Source organism: Dendrobates tinctorius, unplaced genomic scaffold, assembly GCF_039654945.1.
Source record: "Dendrobates tinctorius isolate UK_male_01 unplaced genomic scaffold, ASM3965494v1 ptg000129l, whole genome shotgun sequence".
Taxonomy (NCBI): Eukaryota; Metazoa; Chordata; class Amphibia; order Anura; family Dendrobatidae; genus Dendrobates; species Dendrobates tinctorius.
In genome coordinates, this window is record NW_027361797.1 from 24145486 (window position 1) to 24154319 (window position 8834).

Consider the following 8834-nt stretch of genomic DNA (forward strand, 5'->3'; position numbering starts at 1 on the left):
AGGACAGAGAGTAAGAAAGAGAAGATCCCCGGGAGAGGGATGGAAGAAGGAAGTGCTGCAGCAGGCCACAGTGATCTGGGTCTGCTGGAACAGGAAAGAGACAGAGAAAGGAAGCTTGATTCTCCATTGGGAAGAAGGATTAGCATGGAACGTGAGGCGAATAAGCGAACAAGGACCAGGGTTAGAGGAGAACCCTTTTCAAGTTCTAAGCACAAGGCCAGGGTCCGGTCCCCGAGGTTGTACGGATACTAATGGTCCTGCAGCAGACATCGGAGGAATAGAAGTAGTGACCACTTTATTCCAACTCAAGACTTGGGGGCACAACAGCAACATATTAGTGAGCCGGGACTTAGTAGCAAGGAGTCCCCAAAGCAGGCTACTGTCATGTCCGTCATGTCTGCCATGTCTGTTTTGTCTCAAGAACTCCTGGAGCGATGTGCATGCGCATATCTCGTCTGCTATCCTGCATGTTCCCTAGAGCAGTGTGCACACTCACCTCATGTCTGAGCTGCAGGATGCCTGCGTTTCTGCTCTGCCTTCTGTGATCTTCTCGTCATGTCTGGAATCCCTGATCGTGTGTCCCTGCCTGGATCCTGCACTGTCTGGTTCTGCAATCATCTCGTCATGTCTGAAACGCTGATCATGTGACCTTTCCTAGGATCCTGCACTGTCTGGTTCTGCAATCATCTCGTCATGTCTGAAACGCTGATCATGTGACCTTTCCTAGGATCCTGCACTATCTGGTTCTGCAATCATCTCGTCATGTCTGAAACGCTGATCATGTGACGGTTCCTAAAGATCCTGCACTGTCTGGTTCGGCAATCATCTCGTCATGTCTAGAACTCTGATCATGTGACCTGTTTAGGTTTCAGCACTGGATCTGCAGTCGTCTCGTCATGTCTGGAACTCTGATCATGTGACTGCACTCTGTTATCCTGTGGATCAACCCGGAAGTGCTCCCCTGGTCCTGACCTGGAAGAGGAGGTGCTATGCCCTATATCAGACCACCCCTTCCTTTGCTCAGGGCCTGAGTATTGTGTTGTGTTCCTGCATGGCTGCTCGGTCTGTGGGGCACTCCCTCTATTCTGTGCCCTTGCACCTAGCTCTGTCGTGCGTCTCTGCACATGCTCCGTGCTCGTATTCTGTCTCTTGTCTTGTGCTATGTCTTGTGTTGTCTCTCGTGCCATGTTGTGTCCCTGCTCTGCTTCGTCTTGTAGTCCATGTTTGCTCTGATTCGGTTCCGTGTTTCTGTCCTCGTGTCATGTCTCGCTCTGCTTTGTGGCTTCAGGTACCTTGCCTCTGTCCCTGGCGTATCCTTACACGTCCAGGCCTCTTCTCTGTACCCTGCCCTGACGTGTCTCTACACGTGCAGGCCTCGCTCTGTACCCTGTCTTGTCCCAAGGTCCTTCCTTGGCCCGGCTCTGGGCTTCGGCCTACGGTCCGCTGCTAGACTGTCCCTGTCGTGTCTCTACACGTGCAGGCCTAAGCTCTGAATCTCTCCCTGGCATGTCTCTACACGTGCAGGTCTCTGCTCTGTACTCTGTCTAGTCCCAAGGTCCTTCCTTGGCCCGGCTCTGGGCTTCGGCCTACGCTCCGCTGCTAGACTGTTCCTGTCCCTGGCATGCTCTTTGCATGCGCAGGTCTCTGCCTCGTTCTTTATATTGTCCCAGATGTTTCGTGCGCCCTTGCACTTTTCGTACTAGGCTTTGCCATGCTGTCTCGCATGTGGCTCTGTCCTGTACCCTTTGCCTAGCCCTGCCTTGTGGCTCCGTGCCTCCGTGCACGTGCCTGGTCGCCTGTGCCTGCCTGGTGTGCCTCAGCCGTGCCGCCTCTAGCCGTGCTCGCCTGTGTGCCCCAGCCATGCCCCGTCCAGCGCTATAGTGGTCTGGCTGCGTGGCCCCGCAGCGGTGCCGCCTCTAGTCGTGCCCACCTGCAACTGCCATCGTCGGTACCACCTGCCAGTGCCCCCACCGTGGTCTCCATGCTCTCTTGCACGCACGCTGGTTCTCGCACTGTGGCTTTTCTTGCTACTCTTGCACAAAGCCTTTGTCTCTTTTTGCTCCTTTCTGTACCCTAGTTTGCCTGCCGGATTCCATAACCTGCCGACCGCTGCCAGAGGTCCGGACCTAGATGACTGCGGCCTGATGTCCGGAGCTGATGTCCGTAGCCAGATACCTGGACCCTGTCGGTCGATGCCAGCATTTGGATTCCGATGCCACCATACTCTGTGCCTCTCCCTGGCATGCCCCTTGGCATGCGCAGGCCATCGTCCTGTGAACCTGACCCGTCCCTGGCATGCCCCTCGGCATGCGCAGGTCTCTGTCCTGTGAACCTGATCCTGGTGTGTCCGTTGACACGCACCATGTCACTAACTCTATCTTGTTTCCTTGCATGGAACCCTGGTTGACTTCTGGATGTCCGGATCCTGCCGATCATCCTCTGAGCTACAAACCCTGATGCCCTGGTTGATCGTGGACTGTTGTCCGGAGTCCGATGTCCGCGTACCATCTGCATGTTCCATGCTTGGACCTCGGCATGCCATTGCACGCACCCTGTTTCACGAACTCTGTGTGTTCACGTTTGTTCCTGTTGCACCCTGAAGAGTTCCTCAAGTCTTGGACCTCGGCATGTTCTGTGTGTCCACGTTTTGCACCTGTTGTACCTGAAGTCTTCCTGAATGAAGTTTCTTTGAATTAATGACTCGTCTTGCCTTGTCTTGTTTCCCTGAGCTGGCCGTCTGGTCCAGCTGCCGTGGTGGCTCACCCCCTTGGTCTTGCCCCTGACACTCCCTGTATAGGGGGTGGTTTTCATTAGGTCAGCTCGCCCTAGGTGGGTGGGTGCCACAGCCCAGAGGGTCCACTCTTTCTAAGAAGAACGACTCAGCGTAAGCTGACACTTGTCTCAGAATACTCAGGCCATGGACTCCGCTGGTACCTCGGCTACCCGTCTGATGAAGAATCTGGTCTATGTCTCCTGAACTCGCTTAAAAATGGCGGTACCCCGGCCACTATTCTGATGTAAATCAGACCCGGCCCTTGACCTCTGAACTCGTTTAGAAATGATGGCAGCCAGAGTAAGAAGACTTGCTTGTCTACCCGCAGTCCTCCTCACTGGATCCCCGTGTCTCGTCCGTGGCTCCTGTGTCTTGACCGGTGCAGGTGTCCGTTTCAGATGTCGGATCAACGTTCTTGGAGTGTTTTGTACTAAACTCTGGTTTCTGCCGAAGAATTTTTTTTTTCTTCTTTCCAGCCCCGGTAAGAGGCTTAAGGAGGGGGGTACTGTCATGTCCATCATGTCTGCCATGTCTGTTTTGTCTCAAGAACTCCTGGAGCGATGTGCATGTGCATATCTCGTCTGCTATCCTGCATGTTCCCTAGAGCAGTGTGCACACTCACCTCATGTCTGAGCTGCAGGATGCCTGCGTTTCTGCTCTGCCTTCTGTGATCTTCTCGTCATGTCTGGAATCCCTGATCGTGTGTCCCTGCCTGGATCCTACACTGTCTGGTTCTGCAATCATCTCGTCATGTCTGAAACGCTGATCATGTGACCTTTCCTAGGATCCTGCAATGTCTGGTTCTGCAATCATCTTGTCATAAACTAAACAAACTGCGAGAAACCGAACTGATATCCAAAAATATTTTATTATTAAAACATATAATGTATATATGTACACATGTATATATAAAAGAAAGGGTGGTAATCCCAATACCCGAATGGAGGAATACCGGGAAACAATATGACATTAATTATAATAATAAAGTGTCCCCAAATAAAGTAATGTACTATAATTTAACTAAAATGTGTACAACATAGCATAATTAAATCGAATGGTGTAACCACCAATAATGTGTAACTAGTAACAGTACCCACAAATATGGGCATGTATTATATTGCAAGCTAGTGCTAACATGAAAAATGTATATAAATATATGAACATACAGTTACATGTTACACATTTGTATATTATAAACAACTCGATAAGCACCAATGTGCTACAGGCTAGATAGCCCTGCCATATTGCACACACCTGAGTAAAATGTAAATTAAATGGAAAACACTGGAGTATACAATGCCACAATGCACTTAAATGAAGGCAGACGCCCCCTTATGAAGGCAGACGCCGAAACGCGCGTCGGGGTCGGACGTATACTGGGAACTTGACATTAACAGTTACAAGGTATCTAGAGCCCCTTTTTGGACATGTGTCTATCATAATTGTAGGCATCATGGCACGGCTATCTTACTTGTGGGGTATTGGTATATTTAAGTGGCACTAGTTTCAAATATATTTAAGTGCATTGTGGCATTGTATACTCCAGTGTTTTCCATTTAATTTACATTTTACTCAGGTGTGTGCAATATGGCAGGGCTATCTGGCCTGTAGCACATTGGTGCTTATCGAGTTGTTTATAATATACAAATGTGTAACATGTAACTGTATGTTCATATATTTATATACATTTTTCATGTTAGCACTAGCTTGCAATATAATACATGCCCATATTTGTGGGTACTGTTACTAGTTACACATTATTGGTGGTTACACCATTCGATTTAATTATGCTATGTTGTACACATTTTAGTTAAATTATAGTACATTACTTTATTTGGGGACACTTTATTATTATAATTAATGTCATATTGTTTCCCGGTATTCCTCCATTCGGGTATTGGGATTACCACCCTTTCTTTTATATATACATGTGTACATATATACATTATATGTTTTAATAATAAAATATTTTTGGATATCAGTTCGATTTCTCGCAGTTTGTTTAGTTTAGTTTTCCGAATTATCCTATATTTGTCCATTCGGTGTGTATAAATTGGTTTACTATAAGTAATATATTTAATTAGGATAAGCACTATTGTCTTGGAATTTTTCTTCTTTGTATTCAATCATCTCGTTATGTCTGAAACGCTGATCATGTGACCTTTCCTAAAGATCCTGCACTGTCTGGTATGGCAATCATCTCATCATGTCTAGAACTCTGATCATGTGACCTGTCTAGGTTTCAGCACTGGATCTGCAGTCGTCTCGTCATGTCTGGAACTCTGATCATGTGACTGCACTCTGTTATCCTGTGGATCTGAACCCGGAAGTGCTCCCCTGGTCCTGACCTGGAAGAGGAGGTGCTATGCCCTATATCAGACCACCCCTTCCTTTGCTCAGGGCCTGAGTATTGTGTTGTGTTCCTGCATGGCTGCTTGGTCTGTGGGGCACTCCCTCTATTCTGTGCCCTTGCACTCTGCTCTGTCGTGCGTCTCTGCACACGCTCCGTGCTCGTATTCCGTCTCTTGTCTTGTCTAGTGTTTGTCCTTCGTGCCATGTTGTGTCCCTGCTCTGCTTTGTCTTGTAGTCCATGTTTGCTCTGATTCTGTTACGTGTTTCTGTCCTCGTGTCATGTCTCGCTCTGCATTGTGGCTTCAGGTACCTTGCCTCTGTCTCTGTCCCTGGCGTGTCCTTATACGTCCAGGCCTCGTCTCTGTACCCTGCCCTGACGTGTCTCTACACGTGCAGGCCTCGCTCTGTACCCTGTCTAGTCCCAAGGTCCTTCCTTGGCCCGGCTCTGGGCTTCGGCCTACGCTCCGCTGCTAGACTGTCCCTGGCATGCTCTTTGCATGCGCAGGTCTCTGCCTCGTTCTTTGTATTGTCCCTGATGTTTCGTGCGCCCTTTTCGTACTAGGCTTTGCCATGCTGTCTCGCATGTGGCTCTGTCCTGTACCCTTTGCCTAGCCCTGCCTTGTGGCTCCGTGCACGTGCCTGGTCGCCTGTGCCTGCCTGGTGTGCCTCAGCCGTGCCGCCTCTAGCCGTGCTCGCCTGTGTGCCCCAGCCGTGCCCCGTCCAGTGCTATAGTGGTCTGGCTGCGTGGCCCCGCAGCGGTGCCGCCTCTAGTCGTGCCCGCCTGCAACTGCCATCCTCAGTACCACCTGCCAGTGCCCCCGCCGTGGTCTCCGTGCTCTCTTGCACGCACGCTGGCTCTCACACTGTGCCTTTTCGTGCTACTCTTGCACAAAGCCTTTGTCTCCTTTTGCTCCTTTCTGTACCCTAGTTTGCCTGCCGGATTCCATAACCTGCCGACCGCTGCCAGAGGTCCGGACCTAGATGACTGCGGCCTGATGTCCGTAGCCAGATACCTGGACCCTGTCGGTCAATGCCAGCATTTGGATTCCGATGCCACCATACTCTGTGCCTCTCCCTGGCATGCCCCTTGGCATGCGCAGGCCATCGCCCTGTGAACCTGACCCGTCCCTGGCAAGCTCCTCGGCATGCGCAAGTCTCTGTCTTGTGAACCTGATCCTGGAGTGTCCGTTAATACGCACCATGTCACTAACTCTATCTTGTTTCCTTGCATGGAACCCTGGTTGACTTCTGGATGTCCGGATCCTGCCGATCATCCTCTGAGCTACAAACCCTGATGCCCTGGTTGATCTAGGACTGTTGTCCGGAGTCCGATGTCCGCGTACCATCTGCACGTTCCATGCTTGGACCTCGGCGTGCCATTGCACGCACCCTGTTTCACGAACTCTGTGTGTTCACGTTTGCTCCTGTTGCACCCTGAAGAGTTCCTCAAGTCTTGGACCTCGGCGTGCTCTTGCACGCAACTTACCTTATGTTCTGTGTGTCCACGTTTTGCACCTGTTGTACCTGAAGTCTTCCTGAATGAAGTTTCTTTGAATTAATGACTCGTCTTGCCTTGTCTTGTTTCCCTGAGCTGGCCGTCTGGTCCAGCTGCCGTGGTGGCTCACCCCTTTGGTCTTGCCCCTGACACTCCCTGTATAGGGGGTGGTTTTCATTAGGTCAGCTCGCCCTAGGTGGCTGGGTGCCATGGCCCAGAGGGTCCACTCTTTCTAAGAAGAACGACTCAGCGTAAGCTGACACTCGTCACAGCTACAGCTGTCTGCTGTACAAGTAGAGTTCATAGGAACATCTGACAGGAGGAACTCCAGTGTAACTCAGTACTAGGAGTACTTCATTCAAAGGCGCTATAAGAGGAGACATTCAGAAAAGGCACATATGTTGGCGGAGTGTTGGAAAGGAGCACTTGCCTGGAAGTTGACTGAGCTCCTGACCCGGAGGACACGGCACGGATGCGGGCACCTGTACCTGCAACAGACTGTGAGTAAAACTTTGGAACTACATGCCCTGGTGTCCTCCACTTATTCCTGCGCCAACCTGCCCGGCACTGCTACATCCCTTGCTCCTGACAATACACCATATTCGTGTCACTTCACCTACACTGCCCTGGGACTACAGCCCTGCCTGTGGAGGGCTATAACATCACTGCTGCACCACACCATCTGTCCCAGAGGATCTGTCTGCAGCGTCGGCTTACATCTCTATTGCCGAACACCACAGGTGGCTTCACGAATCACTCATCATAAGCACACTGGACATTTCCTTTTTACAATGGGCGCCCAGGGCCACGGGCCGGGTCCCAGCTGCCGTAACATCTCCCATTGAAGCTCATCGGTGTCAGGAACACCGCACTGAACTTGCTCACTGAGCCAGTGCGCGTGTCCTGAGTAAAGCGAACAGTGCTCAAGGATACCTGTGGAGCGGGCAGCAGCCGAGTAGATGCGTACTTCAGAGCCACAGGACCTGAAGCACGTGACTGTTAGGGGCGTGGCCTAAACTCCACAGAGCTAGGAGCTGCAAGATAACTCCTAGCAGGGTAACGCGAGACAAAGTTACCAGGGGGCATAGACAGGAAGAATAGTCAAGACGTAGCCAATGAGTCACACACAAAGATGGCTGCAAAGGTACAAGAGGGGCGAGCAGAGAGTAGTCAGGTCACAGGCAATGAGTCATGCACAGAGATAATAACGCAGTACAAAATCAACAGGCAAACACAATGGGAAACAGAACCGGGTCAGAACCATATAAACAAGCTATAGCAACAAACAGGCACACAGGGGTCAGCACACTAGGCCAAAGGCAAAAGTATAACTGGCAGGGATTGAAGATTCCCAGGGGTTTAAGAAGCTCTCCCAGAACCAGAAAGAGGCCACAATCATTAACCCCAGGTGTGCAGGTCAAAACCTGCACCGAGCTCCAGACATTAACCCCAGGTGTGCAGCTCAAAAACCTGCACTGGGATCATGACAATCGGGCCCGGTACCGAGTACCCCACAGCCCTGGGAGGGCAACCTATTAACCCTATAGTCCAAAAGTTACCCTACAATCTACAGGAGAGGTGGCTCACACATGGCTCCACGCACAAATACAAACACAGTGTTTCATTTCCTCCCTTCTCCGTTTTTGTAGACTTTATACACGAACAAGCTGCAATCAGAAATGATCCCAGCTTTGACTTTGCAATGTCATATGCCGCACCACCACCAGCTGCAAACCCACGCAGAACATCTATGGCAGTGCACAAGACTAATGTTCCTTCTCCAAGTTCCAATTACAGGTCTGCTGGCCGCTCTCAATCAGAGACAAAGGCACAAGACCCGACAAGCAGTGCCCGCTTCATCAGATGCCTCATCTTCTCCTGAAATGTAGAGCCTTCAGATGAAAATCTATGCCGGATCGCAGAAGCTTCCTGAAAGAGAACGGTATCTTCTACAAGTGCTGCTCATCTACCACTCATCTCGCCAATGATCGTAAGGTCAGTGTAAAATGCACAGAATGTGGCATCACGGATCATAACACTGCACTACACCCTGGCTCAGCTCCATGGAGTGCACAAAACACGCCAGCTGACAGTGAGCATGGCGGGGAGGAAAAGAGCACTGATGCTGAACTAGCTCCCTCTATCAAAGACTCTGTAGAATGCTGGTTCCTACCAATGTTTGGAGTATACCACCCTAAGAAACCGGGCCAGATT

At 50.6% G+C, this 8834-nt stretch overlaps 1 long non-coding RNA gene across 1 annotated transcript; it reads left to right on the forward strand.

Annotated features, from left to right (window-relative positions):
• Nucleotides 1–4789: 4789 nt before the first annotated feature.
• On the forward strand, nucleotides 4790–6684 carry LOC141047875 (uncharacterized). Its single transcript, XR_012219919.1, has 2 exons — nucleotides 4790–5133; nucleotides 6054–6684. It is a non-coding gene; the product is annotated as an uncharacterized lncRNA (long non-coding RNA).
• The last annotated feature ends 2150 nt before the right edge of the window (nucleotides 6685–8834 follow it).